The 17,992-nt window shown below is 33.8% G+C and overlaps 1 non-coding gene across 1 annotated transcript; it reads right to left on the minus strand.

Annotated features, from left to right (window-relative positions):
• Positions 1-10,206: 10,206 nt before the first annotated feature.
• On the minus strand, positions 10,207-10,398 carry LOC139738638 (U2 spliceosomal RNA). Its single transcript, XR_011711461.1, has one exon. It is a non-coding gene; the product is annotated as a U2 spliceosomal RNA (small nuclear RNA).
• Positions 10,399-17,992: the final 7,594 nt, after the last annotated feature.

Consider the following 17,992-nt stretch of genomic DNA (forward strand, 5'->3'; position numbering starts at 1 on the left):
CTTTTAATAGCCATCTGTCTGAAGATATGAAACGAATTTAAAGAGAGGTGAATGTGTACACCACGACTTGAAGAGGACACCTGTTCAACCAAACGCAATCACTGGCCTTAATGCTGAAATTAGCTCTTTCATTACAATATTGACAACGCTCCATATATAATTTCATGTGCATTTGCGGTGTAGGACCATGAGAGGAATAAGGTGATAAGTGTACCTAAATACTGTTGTGGTTGAAATACATTCTATCATATAGGCACTCTAACCTGCAGTGCGCGGTAAGGGACTAAAAAAAAAATGATCACGAATATTTGTCAGGGTTCTCGAAACTGGGCTAACATTGGTCGTGGTTGAAATCCTTATGTTACAGTACATGAATTAGTTCTATACAGAAGGGAAAAAAGTTGTACAATATAATTTCTGTACCAAATATTCACATTCAGTGAAATGAGGAGTGAGGAAGATATAACATAGACTCGTTTGGAACAGGTCAATGGTGAATATCGTGTAGACAGAACTTTTTGAGCTATAACTTTTGTTAAAAATAAAAATCTGAATTGGGACACTGTCACTATTTTGCACCCTATAAAGTGGTAAATTGAGATAAGGAAGTCTCACTTAATCACTAGATTTGAAACTAATGAATAAAAATGAGTAATGATAAAAATCATGTCATCTACACATTTATAGTCAAACTCCGGATCATTTAACAGTTATGATTAATCATCTTCAAGAGAGAGAAAAAAATGGAGCTTAAAATCAAAGCAGTCGTGTGAACCATGCACATTTAAACACAAATTCGCGGTTTATGGGCATTTAATATGCATGCACCACGATGAATGTATTGTGCATTCCAAACATAGCCGACATTTCAAAACAGCTTTAAATATCCAACGTTCTATTACTGGAACAGCCAAAACAGAGTGATAGTGCCAGCAGAGCTATTGTTAGCGTAATGTGACACAACTTGGATTTTATAGACTTTGGCAGTGAACGTTGTTTGACGTCAAAATAACCCAATGCCAGCTACAAATAGCAAGCATAGTAGCAAGTACGTGTCACTATGTCAAAAAATTCCTATTATAGATAATGTACTCAGAGTATTATTGATATTAGGGTCGGTGCATGCGCGCGCGCACACACACAGACACACACACACAAACACAAACACACACAAAGAACAGTGTAGTCGGAACTCAATGGAAGTGGAAAGATCCCTAGGTCAAGTTAAAGGGATGGTATAGTTTTGGTTCAGACCTATAGGTTTCTTACAATTTTTTGGTGAGATAACGAGAAACTTATATATGAAAGAACATGTAATTTCACAAGGACTTCAATGTTTATCAAATGAAAATTAGTTTTGAAATGCCTGAGTTATCCAAAACAGAGCTATCCTAATGAGAGGTGGGACCCACCTTTTATTACGATCACTTTGTTTTACTTTGTTATGGATCCCACAGCAAATTAGTCTGCTCTCCTAGATCCTGTCTCAGCTGACGCAAACTGATTTTCATTTAAAAAAATCCTTGAATTCTCCTTAGAATGTTATGTTCTATGCTATTTCAGAAGTGGTTTCGTGGTATCTGGCTTAAAGCCCAATCCTCATCTCCACCAGTACTATGCCATCCATGTAACATCGACAACGACAGTATAATCCAGCAAAAATAAAAGAAAAAAAAAATCAAGATCGAAAGGGGGTAAAAGAATCGTTTCAGAGGAACGATATGATGCAGTGCAACTACATGTTGTCTTCTATTCATTCATGAAGCGCTGATCATAACTATTTCGCCAAAAGAATATCTGAATATGTGTCATATATTTTGAAATAATATCTCTACTTTTCTCTCTACTTATTTTTTCTTCAGATTACTTGGATGAACAAAAGAACAAAACAAACGAACAAACAAAAAAACCTTCGAAACCAAGATTCTGCCTGTGACATCTTCAGTCAATGACTATTTAAGTACTAATAATTTATATAATAATTAAAAGAAGACATTACAACGTACCTTCCCCTTGACTAATCATAACTTGTACGTGTCCCTGAATTGTTATTGCTAATAATAAGTACTTCAGCAATTAATTAATGAGTGACAAGGAAGACAATCGACGTGTCTAAGTATTCTGAAGATTGATAGAAGAAAAATCATTATGAAATATATGATACCCATTTTGATATCATTTTGTCCACATCAATGGTCCTAAGTGATGGTGAGGGTATCACAAATTAACAAAAGTAAACAGGCTTTTGCATAGTTCCTTTAACGTGTCATATGTTTTCATATAATTTATATCTATTGTTAAATATGAAAATTAGATGAGATACAATATTAATGTTATCAACCCACAAATCTTCTGCTGATCTCCACAAACATTTTAAGTAGAATTTTTCTTATTGAATGGCTTTAAAAAGTTGTTTTTATAGCAGCTACGTGACATTCCTGGAAATGTAAGATAGTATATACTGAGTTACTGCGAAGTGTAACAGTATTATAACGAAAAGATGTTACATCCGTTCTCTTGGCAATGCAAATGATCACCAGTGTTTCGGCCATGTACAGTATGGTACCGGACACCTCCCACTAACTACCCGGTGCTGCGTTGGAATTCCTCATACAGCACAATATTGACATCTTCCTACACTTTCCGAACAATTTCTCAACACTAATGAGAGTTATGAGTATCTATTTCACCATCACCCCGAAGCGTAACAGAATAATCCCACGCAACTTCTGTATTTTTTCACTCTCATTTACTGCAATTTTTTTTTCAACAATGCATATCAGAATGAAACAGCTCCTTCATAATTTGAATGACTGTGCGATTCAGCGACCGTCAAGCTCGGTTTGAGATTGTAAAGTTTGTCGTTCAAAAAAGAAAAGAAAAAAAAAAGGTAATCGTAAGAGCTGCGATTTACGTCAATGGTATCATCGCAGGCTTCTCGTCATAGTCACATGTTTCAAGTTCAAGTCCCAGCTTAGCTGTGCTCCCTTTGAACCATATTAACCCATTACCAACATCGCTTTACATGAAATAGTCCCTGAATCACGGCGACTTTGAGAGGGATTAACCGAAGAATAACAGCTGCTCATCAAGAGGTGTGGAGGTGAGACGAGATTGGAGGAAATGTGTTAGAAAAGAGGAGGAAATTGAAAAATTAGAAGGAAAGGTTGTCTGCAAAAAAACGTTCATTTTGTCTTCTCTTAACGCTTCTACGCTTAAAGAGCTGAAATTCAGCTGTTAACACCCCTACACCCCCTTCCCCAAACACACGCTTTGTCATGTTTATTTCGATGGCCTATAATATACCGTATGTAAAAAAAAAATACAACGGGACCCTCCGCAATGATAACTTTAAATATATAGAATCAATCCTAATACAATTTCAGGGTATGAAACTATAACTTACTACCCACATCTTATAGAAAGCCCCATCCGATTTGCTTCTGTGGTCAAAGAGAAATAAAGAGTTTGTAGAGCATGTGTGGAATCCCTTCCATCCAAGTTCTGTCCATTGTGTTCACACATTATGCAGTTCCAAGAGCATCCAAGTGCCTAACTTCGAAGAATCAGACCCGTGACATGCGTTACAACGATTCACATTTCTCTGTGACCACTTAACCAAATTGAATTGGGTTTTCTGCCTTATATAGCTAAGATGTTATATTTTTAGACCCTGAAGAAGCATTTAGATGGCTGAATCATATTGGAAGTTATCAGTGCGAAAATCGGATTGTAATTTTTTGAGGGGGACATACTGTACTTGTACTCTCATCGTTTAGTGCCGATCTCGTATTCGACATTTGACATGTCATCTGCACCACTAAGGATATACTAAGGAACTGTTGCGCCTGAATTTCTCACGCGAACAAAAGTATTATAGCAAGTTGAGCAGGCACTACTATAACATAAAAGGGGAGAAAAGCGTTCCACGTGAGCAACAACAACTTATAGACGCTGTCTTCAGGATGGGAAGTCACTTGAAACGAAGTTCAACCGAGGCCATCAGCAGATTCTGATTGGTGAACAGAAGGTTAAAAAACGACATCGTTGTAATGATGCACTTTGACACTCCCCGTTCCTAGGCCCTGGCAGTAAAAGGAGGGGTAAAGATTTGGATATACCCCCCCCCCACACACACACACATATGAACCCTGGTTCAAATGACAATTAGCATGCATCCTGTATACTAACACTATATTCACTGGGAATATTCGCCTAGCGATATGTGAGAACACAGCTCACATGATTTTGACATCGTTAGAAACGCTGGCCAACATTTTAATCACCCATCTTTGCATCCCATTGTTGCTATGTGGCGTTGCTACGCGGTACACCTACACATAAACCGAAATTAGCTCAAGTGGATTAGGCTGTAAATTAGCGTATTCGGTTTTTACCGCTCAAACCGAAGGATTTTTTTTTTCTTTAAAAGGCTTGGCTTGTTATAATAGTTTACGCATGTTGGCTCTTTATCATCATGCAAATCTTGAAAGTGATGATGACTGTGTCTACATCGGTGGTGGTGGTGGTTTGTGGTGGGGGGGGGGGCAGTGGAAGGGAGTTGTAAGTTGATCTGTAACATTAATATGCGGTCATGAAGGTCATGAAGTGTGTGTGAGTTGTTTTTTTCAGTTTCAGTTTCAGTTTATTTTATTTCGACACGGTCACTCCTTCTCGACCCAATCAACAGAAACTCACATTTTTGGGCATTTAGCGCCAACTTATTTTTACACAGCCATGCATTTATTCTATCTAAGTCCTCATTTAGACATGTCACCAATCTATCAATGTTTTTACAAGAGTAATACAAATGTGTGTCATCTGCGTAGAGAGATACCATACTATTCTTTACGCACAAAGGTAAGTCATTTATATAGAATATGAACAGTAAGGGACCTAGATTTGAACCCTGGGGGATTCCACACTTAATTGTCTGTGGTCTTTTTTAAGAATTCAAATTCAAGTTTATTGCACATCTTTATAATGAAATACAGCATAAACAAAAAAGAAAACATGAAAGGTACAACATAGAGATCACATGTCATATTTGACGTTAAAAAATGAAACTTAAACTTACTCAATTGAATCACAATGCAAAGTAGTACTACACAAAAATACATGGAAATAAGGTTAGATGACATCATATCGTCTGGCACACACACAAAGCGCAGCAGATGTGGGGGATTAGCAGGAAGCCATTGACCTACCCAGGCTGATCCTTTTTCATTGCTCTTGTTTCACTCTGCTATAAACATTAACAAATACAGCAAGCTAAGGAGTCACAACAACAACAACAATAACAAACAATACACGAATAAACAACAGGCAATTAATAAAACTTACATGTGAGTCACAACAACAACAACAATAACAAGTAATACACGAACGAACAACATGCAATTGATAAACTTACAATATATTGCATATCATTCTTTCTGTAATAAGTTTACACTTCCTTTTAAAATCACCTAAAATGGAACACTGTCTAAACATATCTAACATACTATTCCAAATTACGGGACCTTTTACAAGAAATCACTGTTCTCGGAAAATTATATCTATATAAAAAGGAGTATAATATTATGTTTTATGAGAATTTCTGGTTTCATACATACATCAGAATCGTAAATAAAATAATCTTTAAAATATCAGGAAATAACTCTTTGATGAGAGAATAGTCATCAATGATGCATTCTGAAATTTGTTGATACAATGAATATTAAATAAATGCAGCTTTAAAAACAATTCTTTAATATGTGCCAAATGATGAAATTTGGTTATTATACACATTGCACGTTTTTAAAGTTTAATCAGTTTCTGCAGTGAATACATGGCATAATTACCCCATACGATATTACAATATAATAAATTAATCAAAGCATATATATTTACTGAAATTTTCAGTGGTAGTATATGTTTCACATTATTCAATAATCCCAATCATTTATTAATTGAAATATTTATGAAATTTGCACCGATATTATCATTCTGAGACTTTAAAATCAAATAATTTGTCTTTGCATATTTCATCTGAAATTTGTTAGCTAAAAACCATGATAACCATTTTCCCATTTCAGTATTGACATGCTAATCAACTACTGCAACATTTTTCCAGGTAAAGACCGGCTGGTGACATCAGTAAATAAAATTACAGATAAAATATCACTCACATATCATTAATATACATTAAAATGATAGTGGTCGAAGATTTGATCCTTATGGAACACCAGCAGAAGTATCTCAAAATTGTGAATTAACATTATCCATGCAAAATATTGTTTTCTGTCACTTAGATAATTCTGAAACCATTTCATTGTTGTATCCCGTGTAAAATGAAAAACTGAGCTTATCGAGTAAAATAGAATGAACAATGCAATCAAAATTTAATCTTTCGATAAATCTTAACACAAAAAAAAACTCCAACTAAAATTGATTTATGTTCAAACGGTTGGGCAGGTTTGTCACCAAATCATTCTGAATGTTTTTTCATATACTATTTTTCTCATATTTCTTTATGAAATCGATAAAGTAGAGAAAGGCCTGTGATTATTTACAGATGTTTTATTCCCATTCTTAAAAATATTTATTACTTTGGATCTTTAACGCACTTTGAAAATGCCCTGTTCAATACAAGCATTGAAAATATTGCACAGAGGAGAAACAATTGCATCAATATAAATCATTACTACCTTTATGTGAAAATCTGTCATAGGCCTACCATGCTGATTGATTTGCATCAAATTTTAGAACTACATCTAAAACATATGAAATTGTTCTAGAACTAAAAAGATAACGAATCAGTAACTTTTCCACACAAATACTTTTTAAAGGAATCATTTTCAGATCTGCATAAATGTGTATTATCGTCAATCTCTTTTCCAATTTCATAAAAACAAAAATCAGTAAAGACATCACTTTTTTCTTTTTTACTTGTGATAAACTTACCCTCAAAGTCAATTTCATTTGTTAATAATTTTTCTTTTTTCTTATCTCATATTTCATTTATGACTCTCCAAATGGTTTTCGCATCATTCAGAGCATTTTTAGATTTAACACTATATCAGCGTCGTTTTGCTGTTCTTATCATACTGTTCACTTTATTTATATGCTGTTAATACATTTTCTTCAACTATCTATTGGGTTGCTTGAATATTTTTAAACAAAGCATATTTCAGTCTAAATATTTTTTTTCAATGCAGTTAACCATGGCTTTACATGTATATTTTTCCTTTTGTAACCTTCATTTCAGAAAATGCTCACAATACAATCAGAATAGATATCTATAAACCCTCTGTATTTCTCATTTACATCATTTTATATCATTTAGAAATGCCTAATCAACTATGTATCATTTTGAACAAAAAGTATACATTTTTCCATCATCTATCTCTCTCTTTATATTCTGTATCAAAATCATTAATATCTACCTTGAAATTAATCTAAATAAATGGTGTCAGATGATCGCTGACATCAGTTAAGATTATTCCACTATTTTCTACTTCTTCAAAATAATTGTAAAATATTCAATCTAACATAGTAGCTGAGTGAGAAGTTATTCTAGTTAATTTAAATATTTGAGGTAAATGTGTGTACGAAGCAAAATTAACTATCATTCTCCATCAATATTGTAATCCTGACTGCATTAATCAATAGACTGGTGCGTTGACAATCATATAAAACTTAGTCCAAACAAATGCAGTTTTGAACTTAATTCAGTAATTCTTTATTTCCATCAATAACAGGAAATACATTTTACAAGGTGATCATTCATCAATTTCTGTATTCATTCGCTCATTCCTTTTTCTATTCAACTGTCAAGCAATTTGAAAGAACAAACCACAAAGTATGATGCAAAACATATATAAGAAAGTAACGGCATAAAAGAATAATACACAGGAATGTGTGGTTAGAGTAATAATTGCTAGAATCTCACCCATAGCTGAAGCATTATTGTGATGATTTTCTAATTTTGAAAATGTTAAAATACTTGGTGTAAATATTCAGTGGAATATGAAACGGAATACATATACTACGGATATAATATCGGAAAGTTGTATACGTTTAAAATGATAAAACAGTATAATCTTCCAGTGTCTGATCTTATAGATTTTTTTTTTAAATGTTGCAAACAAGTTGTCAATAGTGGACTTACTCTGATACAAATAGAAAGTTTAGGGAGAGTAGAAAAAAAAGAGTGTGTAATATATTTTCTCGATAGAAATTGCATGGATTAGGAAAATGTTCTTATGCAGTGTAAATCATAACTTAGAAATTGGAAGAAACAAAATATGTTTTTTTTTTTCTGTTAGTTCCTCTAATATATCCGCAGTATATGCATTCTCTTTCATGCAGTTTGTCAAATCTTCATCAAATCACTCACAATATACAAATTGATTACCAAAAAAGAAAAATTATTCTATTTCCTTAAAGCATGTGAAGAATTTTAGACAGTTTAAACGCGAAAGGAGGCCGATTCAGAAAAAGAAATGAAACACCATATTCTATTGATCAACTGAATTCTCAGTAATTTTTATAAATGTTTTTTTTTTAGATTACACAGATTTGTATCATTATTGTTCCAATCAGCATTTCAATTTGATTTCACTCCTTTATACCCATATTCCCAAAAGTGTCTATTCATTTTGTATTTACTAAATTTATTTACTAATATTCATATATCTCATTGTAATCTTTACATTATTAGATTAGTTTATCTACTAATATTATATACAAATTTCATATATGCACTCAGCAAAAAAAAAGAGAGAAATAAAGTAAACACTTTTTTTTCCAGTGCATCATACTTTACATTGAAGATTTTGATAAAAGTCTTTATGTCATATACCATATCAAAAGGTTATTTGATTGGCTGTCAACCTGGTAGGCTAATACAAAGGGAAATTTTGTGCATGAGTGAAAACATTCGTTTTTGTTTTCCAAGGCACAAAAGTAAAAATTGCAGAATTTCACACGTGGGGATTCATTTGCAAATGCCCTTCTAGCAATGACAACAAAAGACAAATTTAACACCATAAGAGACATGAATGAATGCATAGCAAAAAAAAAAAGAGTTTACGTTCCTTGTATCTCTTTAATCATAAAAAACAACAACAACACACACACACACAGTGGGAAATTAAGAAAGGAAATAATAATCTTCTGTCAAATCAAATTTAGATATCATAGAGAGAAAAATGTAAAGGTGATAAAATGGACTGATTTTTTTTATTCTTTTGATTTAGGGAATTAAGAATTTATGATACAAATTCAAGAACTAGTTATCATTTTCAATGTGCTTCATTCGAACAGCATTTTGAATTTCTACCATTTTTATTAACATTGCCTCTTTTCTAATGTCATTTCAATGTATCTTTGACAGAAGATTCTTACTTTTCTCCATTATATTTTGCCTTTCTTTATCTTTGGAGCTACAAAGACATTATAGAGATCAATGGGTAAATTTACCGCATAAATTTGTGTTTCCCATTGTGTTGGATTTGTCTTTTGTTCTCATTTGTCATACTAGAAGAGCATGATACGCATGAATGAGAAATGGTCCATTTTTTGTAATTTTTACTTTTGTGCCTCGGAAGAGAAAAACGAATGTCTTCACTCATGCGTAAAGTTTCCCTTTTTATTGACTTATCAGGTTAATAGCCAATTAAATTGCCTTTAACATGATATATAAAACATTAATACTTACCCTGATATTCTATGAGAAATATGACCTATAAAAAGTGTTTACTTTGTCTCTCTTTTTTTTTTGTCGAGTGTATATATATATATATATATATATATATATATATATATATTATTGTCACTACAATCTTACAGATTATTTAACAATGATCCTATCTTTTATATATGTTCGCATTGTAAACATAATAATTTCATTTTGGCTGCTAAGGATTCATTGTTATTCTTACATGAAATTACCCACAACTATGAAGAAGTATGAACATTATAATGATGACGTACTTGAAGAACAAATGTATAATAAAGATTTATGAAATTCTATAGAAAATGAAGAACACAAAAGGTAGAAGAAAAGAAATCGAATAGAATACATAATAAAGAGGCATGCGCATGGAGAGAGGCCACGCATGGAAAGAAGAAGACAAATGAGCAGCAACAGAGTATAAGCAGATAGTATATATGAGTAGAAGGAAGAAGAAAGATTCTTTCTTTGGATTGATATTACCCCCTTGGGGGTGGGCCGATCCCGGAGGTACTGCAATACCGGGCCAACCCGTGGCCAGGATGGAGCAAGCCCCTATTCCATGGCCTAGGTTCAAAAATCAGTTTAATATACAAGCGACTCGGTGAGTCGCGTTTCAGATATTAAGCTGAAAAGAACAGATACTACACATGATCTTAGCCAAAAGGCCGAGAAGCGATGACGACAAATGATTACGATTTATATAGATACAGAATACCAAACATTCAAGACACAATTACAAACTTGTGCTATCACCAGCTTCTCAGTCGAATATCATGAAATCTCGAAAAAATATCAGTAAATAAACACCATAACCCCGACGCGAAATCATATGAAGAGTCATTTGTATTACTCTATATTCGCATTCATCGAAAGGTTTTCAATATTTTTAGTAAAAAGCATGTCAAAATCGCTGAAACGCGCCGGTACAAATGCCCATCTTGTGTGTGGAGCCTTGCTGTACGCATTGAGCCAATGCACTGTGCACCTTACACGTAGGCCTACACACACGCTCACACACAAGACGTGTTCATTATTTCATATGCAAATGAAGAAATGCGGATATAATGACCTTTGTATGGCTCGACGAGCAACCGCATGACGCACACGTGGCCGCACAGCTCTTACTATGCGTGCCAATCCGTATGCAGTTTGCGTGCGTGCGATCCGGCTCCATTCAGATTTTTTTTTTAACGCAGTAAACACTAGTTAAATACTGCACGTACTACAGAGGGTGTTTTCAAGTTTGGTCAGTAGATGAAGGGAGGTTGACCTCAAAATCATGACGTACTGCTGGTGCTGGTGTTGGGCTCGGTGTTGAATGTCGTAAGCTGAACCGAGCTCCGCCGTTTGTGTTAGCACTTTAAGTGCGTTTTCCCCATTGGCTGACACTTATCTAGCCCCTGGGGATTATCACCTGCGTTATTTGCTTAAGTTCGGTACTGGTGTTAGCGTTGCCAATGCTAATGGTCTCCTTCGTAACGTACAAGAACACTTTAGACATGGCTACATATATATCTGAGCCTCGGAGCAAAAGTTAGATTGTTGTTTTTCAAAAAAGGGATGTAATTTGTGTCTTTTCAATTTGTCTTCCTCATTATGAAACTAAAACTAGTCGTGACTACATCTGTTAATATTTGACTATAATCACGCGCAATTATTTTTTGTCGCGCTGTTCCCGCGGACTTCGCAGTGCTGTGATTACAACAACTAGTGCTGGGATCGATAATTGTGATCGGTATTTATCGGTGTTTATCGGTATTTATCTGAATCTATTTTACACATGTGAATTTTCCAGGAAGGCTAAAGAAAAGTGTAGTCCTTTTTTTATTATGTTAACTTGCAACAGTTGAGTTGGGAAGACATCCTTTTTGGTATTGATTAATCAGACAAAGGAAAAGTCCAATTAGTTAATAACGTTATAATGTTGGTGAAGAAATTAACCTTTTCAGGTCGGAAAAATAACACACCGCCAATGGAGTATAAGATTAAAAGGTTTGTAGAACCGGATAAGTTAGAAGAAAAAAGTTAACAATCTATACGCGATACATTTCCAATACATTTGGAAATGTGGGAAATTTAGAAAAAGTCTTGAGTTTCTGTTTTGGTTTGGCTTTAGGCCTACATAGTAAGACCTAATAGCACATCCAGAAATACCTTTCGACGCATGTTTGTCAGTATACTGACCACAATAACCTTAGTGTGACATAATTCACTGTGTTTCTCACAGTGAATCACAGTGTGTTTTACTATGTGGCAACACTAATGACTGTTCCGTAAGCAGATGATAAGGGACATATATATTTTTCTAGATGTTATTTTGTTTTATCGTATTTCCAGGTGTTTGTACATGTGCGTTCACTTCATTTTTATATTTGACTGTATTACGTGTCCCGTGCTGATCTGCCACAATTATCTATTTTGAAACAAATTGTTTTCTTATTGTTGGTGTTGTTACCGTTGTGGATGTTGTTGTTCATGTTTCATGGATTTTTACGAAAACAGAGCCCTGAGGAAGACCGGCAGTTAGTCTATTTTAAATCTGTATGATTGTATGATATTATTTTATTTATATACTTGATGTGTGTGATTACTTTATACTGTTTTGAAATAAATAAATAAATTTAAAAAAAATAAAATAGGTTTTACAAAAAAAAAATTATCCTTAGTAGCCAAAAAACTGTATCAGATAACACTGACATTCATATGAGTAATAGCTGAAGAGTGTGCAATTTTGTCGAAGGCAATTTAAAAATGAAAGTATAAATAAATTCCATTAAATTCAAGATTAATTCTTAAGTTAGGGTTCAGATTTTGCTCTATTTTCAACCCACTGTTCAAAATTTTAACTTTGCACAGGGTCAATTTGTGTGTGTGTTAGCGTGTGGTGAAAACCCAGACAATGACCGGGGTTTGAATGCATGCAGATTCGGTGTATATAGGCTTATCGAAAACATTATTTGTCGCATATGTAGTTTGATGTAGTGGCAGCATAATTATTGAATATATTCGTAGGAATATAGCTTGAGCGTCTCATTCTCTTGCAAGTCATTAAACAGTAAACAATTTGCTGTTATATAGACGGTGTATTTTCATTGAGCCAAAATATCAAAGACTCGAGTTGTAAAACCATCAGCCAAATAACAAACTTTGTTTGTTTGCTTTCATTTTCCATTTGTAATACAAGACAAGATGGCTGGATTGCCTATAGACTCAGCTGCACTATTGCACTATCATAGTGCTGCTGGTCTACCATGGGGTCCAGTTGTATAAACTTTGGGCGGACTACTTCACCGGATGAAGTACTTCAACTTCAACTTCAACTTTATTTCCATTTCCATTGAATAAACAGGGAAAATTATATACAATGCATTAACAGAACATATTTGTAACAATTTCAAAGAAAACGTACATGTGATCACGAGTAACAACATAAGTTCATTTTCTAAGGTATATACATTTTTATGCATAATACAAGGATCGGAATGGAAATGGAGGGTCCCACTAAAAAGCAAAGCTTGTAGAGTATGGGACCCTCGGAAAATACATAAGAGAACAAAACAATGACTTAATGAAACTACAAACATTACGTGAAACAAAATCAAAGAAACCAATGTCAACTGACGTGAAATCAACTTAAGAAGGGGAAAAGAAAAAGGCAAGAAAAAGGGAAAAAGAAGAAAAAAGGGAGAAAAAAAGTACTACACCCTGCTCTTTGCGATGAACGAATGAAGCGGGATCTTTTCCATGCGTATGGGAGCTGTGAGTTGTCAAAAGTCGTAATCATGAGCTTTATTATATTGACAGATCATTTATGGAAGACTCACAGGATTATGTTGAAGTGTTTTCACGAAAAAAAAAAACCACTTATGTATATGATGAAGTGTCAACTGCTCATTTATTTCTATTAATTCAAGTGGATGATTTAGAGACTCATTCGAATAATGAAAGCGCCCCACATGTGCACATCATTATTACATGCGCTACCATAAGCCATGCATGTATATAGCGATTACTTCCTAAAAAGTTCTCCCAGCGCACTGTATGAGCTTTTTATGAAGTGACAGCTATGATGAATGATGGAAGAATCAACTGCTCATTCATTTCTACTTATAAAGAAAATTAATTTTATTCTAGGCATGTAAGTAATGAAAGTAATCTATATTTTTATGCGCGTATAATACCTCGCGAACATAAGCCATGTATAACAGAGCAGTCTCTTTCGTTACACTGACGCTGAGGGGAAAACTTAACTCAAAATGTTGCTTTTCTCTCTCTCTCTCTCTGTGCAAGTAGGTGAAGGGCCAAGGGCGTACTATCTTATCGCACAAACGAAACAACCTATCTGACTTTGCCATCAAATGGCTGGTTCACTGATATAAAGATGACGATTATTCGTTGATTTCGCACAAATTTTCATTGGTCCATTGCCTTCATTTCATCGATTTAATTGACAAACATCTCGAACGGATTTGATTTCTCCTTCAAAATACGTCTGGCAGGATGCGTACTCTGTTCGAAAATATAGCTATGATTGTATATCATGTCATTTACTTTTTTTTTTTTTTGCTTTTTTAAGTTATACCATATGTCATATTCTTTGCATACATTTCTCACTCCAAAGTGGTATAGTCCGGCACAAGGCAAAGCTCCGGTCTATCAAAATTAATCATTTTAAATCTTCTTGTTTTTTTTTCTCTCTTTTCCCAGTTTAAATGAACAGAGAAACCTTTTGTCGGGTATAGATTGTATTGAGTTTCTTTGAGTTGTTATTATTATTTTTATTATTATGATTATGATTATGATTATTATCATCATTATTATCATTATTATTATTGGTGGTGGTGGTAGTGGTGGTTGTGATGTTGTTGTTATGGTGTTATTGTTATTATCACTATTACTACTACTATTATTACTGCTGCTGCTGCATAGCATCACCATTATTGTTGTTATTGTTGTTTATCTGAAAGAGCGCGGTTTGGTAGTACGTGCAAATGTATATGCAGAGAATAGGAATTCTTGCTCTGGCAAGTACTATAACGGGCTGCAGAAAAAAGAAAACAAGAGGAATGAAAACTTGTCATCTCCATTCCATGCACACCTTATATAGTCGTGGTTTCTGGAGGTAAAATCGTTTTCCAGTGGACACGCTTTCAAAGATTAGCTATTGGGCCGAATGCATAAACGCTAGCAATTGCTTGTGCTAGCCTTTTACTTGAATCCGTATGCATAAAAACAAGCAATTGCTTGAGAGCAGAAGCTTTTGCTAGCAAGCACAAGCAATTGCTTGCTGCCTGCAAGCAATTGCTTAGAGACCAAGCATTTGCTTAAAAACGTATGCATAAAGCATACCTTTTGCTTGTTCTTGCTAGCAATTGCTTACGATTTTCCAAGCTCTGTAAAATGAGCTTGAGCTTTTGCTTAACTGGGACGTTCCCTCTTAAGACTTAGTATCATTTTTCATATTAAAGAAAGAAAGACCACACTTGTGCAGGAGAGGTATAAATCTAGAAGAAATTATTCCTAAGTAGTGTAAGAAACTTTTTGTTTCAACAACGGGAATGTCCAGTGGTTAGCACGCAAAATGTGATGAAAAACAGGTAGGATGTCTGACTTCGGTGGAGAGCAAGGAGACCTCGCTCCACGTGCGATCTGGAACATCCGGGCCACTATAAGCAGTGATGGGAATCAGCCAGTACGTGTGTGTATAGATGTGTGTGTGGGTCTGGGTGTGCATTTATGAGTGTCATTTCATAGCTCCTTTGTTATGTCAGGAAATGTTTCCGTACACACATGCCCTTTCAAATACATGCTGCCACACTCGCCTTTGTTCTTGTGTTCGCACAGGCGTGACGTCCTTTTTGTTGAAAACGCAAGCAATTGCTTGTGCGGGACAAGCAAAAGGTATAAGCACAAGCAAAAGTTTATGCATTTGGATTTAAGCAATTGCTTGAGCTAGACCTTTTGCTAGACAAGCTTGTGCTTTTGCTTGATGCAATTGCTTACAAGCAATTGCTTGTTTTATGCATTCGGCCCAATGTAAGGGCTTGCGTTATTGATCACATCAATAATAATAATCATAATACAATACCACTGTCCTGGCTGATGGAAGGAATCTTAAACGATTAAAAAAACAGAGAGCAAAAATGGTAGAAGAAATATAGATAACGCCTCCGTTATGATTTTGTTTTGTTTTGCTTTGCTTTGTTTTATTTTGGCCGTTTTTGCTGTCTTCGAAGGAAATGCATAAAGAAAAAAAAGAAGAAAAGATACAACATAAAGATCACATATATTTAACGTAAAAAACCCCATAAAACTTAAACATAACTGAAACACAGTGCAAAGTATAGTACTATACAAAAATACATGGAAATAAGGTCAGATGACATCATATCGTCTGACACACACACAAGGCGCAGCAGATGTGGGGGATTAGCAAAAGCCATTGACCTACCAAGGCTAATCCTTTTTTACTGCACTTGTTTCATTCGGCTACAAACATTAACGAATACAACAAGTTAAAGAGTCACAACAACAACAACAACAACAATAATAATAACAAACTATACACGAATGAACAACAGGCAATTAATAAAACTTGCATGTGAGTCACAACAACAACAATAACAAACAATACACGAACGAACAACATACAATTGATAAAACTTTTATGTATATAAACTTACAATATATTGCATATCATTTTTTCTGTAATAAATTTACATTTCCTTTTAAAATCAACTTAATTGGAACACTGTCTAAACATATCTAACATACTATTCCAAATTACGGGACCTTTTATAAGAAATCACTGTTCTTGGAAAATTATATCTATAAAAAGGAATATATATTTCATGAGAATTTCTGATTACATACATACATCAGAATTATATATGAAATAATCGTTAAAAATATCAAGTAATAACTCTTTGGTGAGAGACTACATCAATGAAGCAGTCTGAAATTTGTTGAAATTATATGAATATCAAATGAATGCAGCTTTAAAAACAATTCTTCAGTATGTGCAAAATTATGTGATTTGCATGGTTATCATACGTATTGCACGTTTTTGAAGTTTAAACAGTTTCTACCGTAAATACATTGCATAATTAACCCATACAATATTACCATATGATAAACAAAAAAAAATCATATTATGATATATATTTACTAAAATTTTCAGTGGTAATATATGTTCACATTATACAATACCCCCAATTATTTTTGATATTTTACAAAAAATACGATTAATAGGATTTTTCCAACTTTAATATTCATCAATATCAACAGCCCCAAATCCAATACATGTAGCTCTTTTAATCTCATCATCATTAATTACAATATTTATTGAATTTGCATCAATATTTACATTCTGAGACTTAAAAATCATATAATTTGTCTTTACGTATTTTATCTGTACTCTGGTAGCTAAAAACCATGATTGCACTTTTCCCATTTCAGTATTGACATGCTAGTTAATCACTGAAACTTTTTTTTGACGTAAAAACAGGCTGATGACATCAGCAAATAAAATTACAGATAAGATACCACTCAAAAATCTTTAATATACATTAAAATGTCCAAGATTTGATCCTTATGGAACACCAAAAGAAGTATCTCTAAATTGTGAACTAACATTATCGATACAAAATATTGCTTTCTATCACTTAGATAACTCTGAAACTATTTCATTGTTGTACCTCGTATACCATTACAACTGAGCTTATCAAGTAAAATAGAATGAACAATACAATCGAAAGCTTTCGATTAAATCTATAAAAAAAAACACAAAAAACCTCCAACTACAATTAATTCATGTTCGAAAGCTTGGCAAGTTTACCTACTAAATCATTTTTTCTATGAAATCGATAAAGTAGAGACAGGTCTGTGATTATTTACAGATGTTTTATTGTCATTCTTAAAAATTGTTATCACTTTGGATCTTTAACGCTCTTGGAAAATGCCCTGTTCAATAGGAGCATTGTAAATATTGCACAGAGGAGAAACAATTGCATCAATAGAAAGATTTTTCTACTTTTGTGTAAAATCCATTATACCCTGCTGATTTATTTACATCAAATTTTAGAACTACATCTAAAACATCTGAAATTGACATAGGACTAAAATGTTTACGAAACAGTAACTTTCCACGCAATTTTTTTTTAAGGAATCATTTTCAGATCTGCATAATTGTGTATTCATAATAGTTATGCAGAATTTCACATGTAGTGATTCATTTGCAAATGACCTTCAAGATAGCAATAATAACAAAAT

This window comes from Diadema antillarum, unplaced genomic scaffold, assembly GCF_040938485.1.
Source record: "Diadema antillarum isolate AM-2024a unplaced genomic scaffold, OU_Dant_1.0 seq00000760_RagTag, whole genome shotgun sequence".
NCBI lineage: Eukaryota > Metazoa > Echinodermata > Echinoidea > Diadematoida > Diadematidae > Diadema > Diadema antillarum.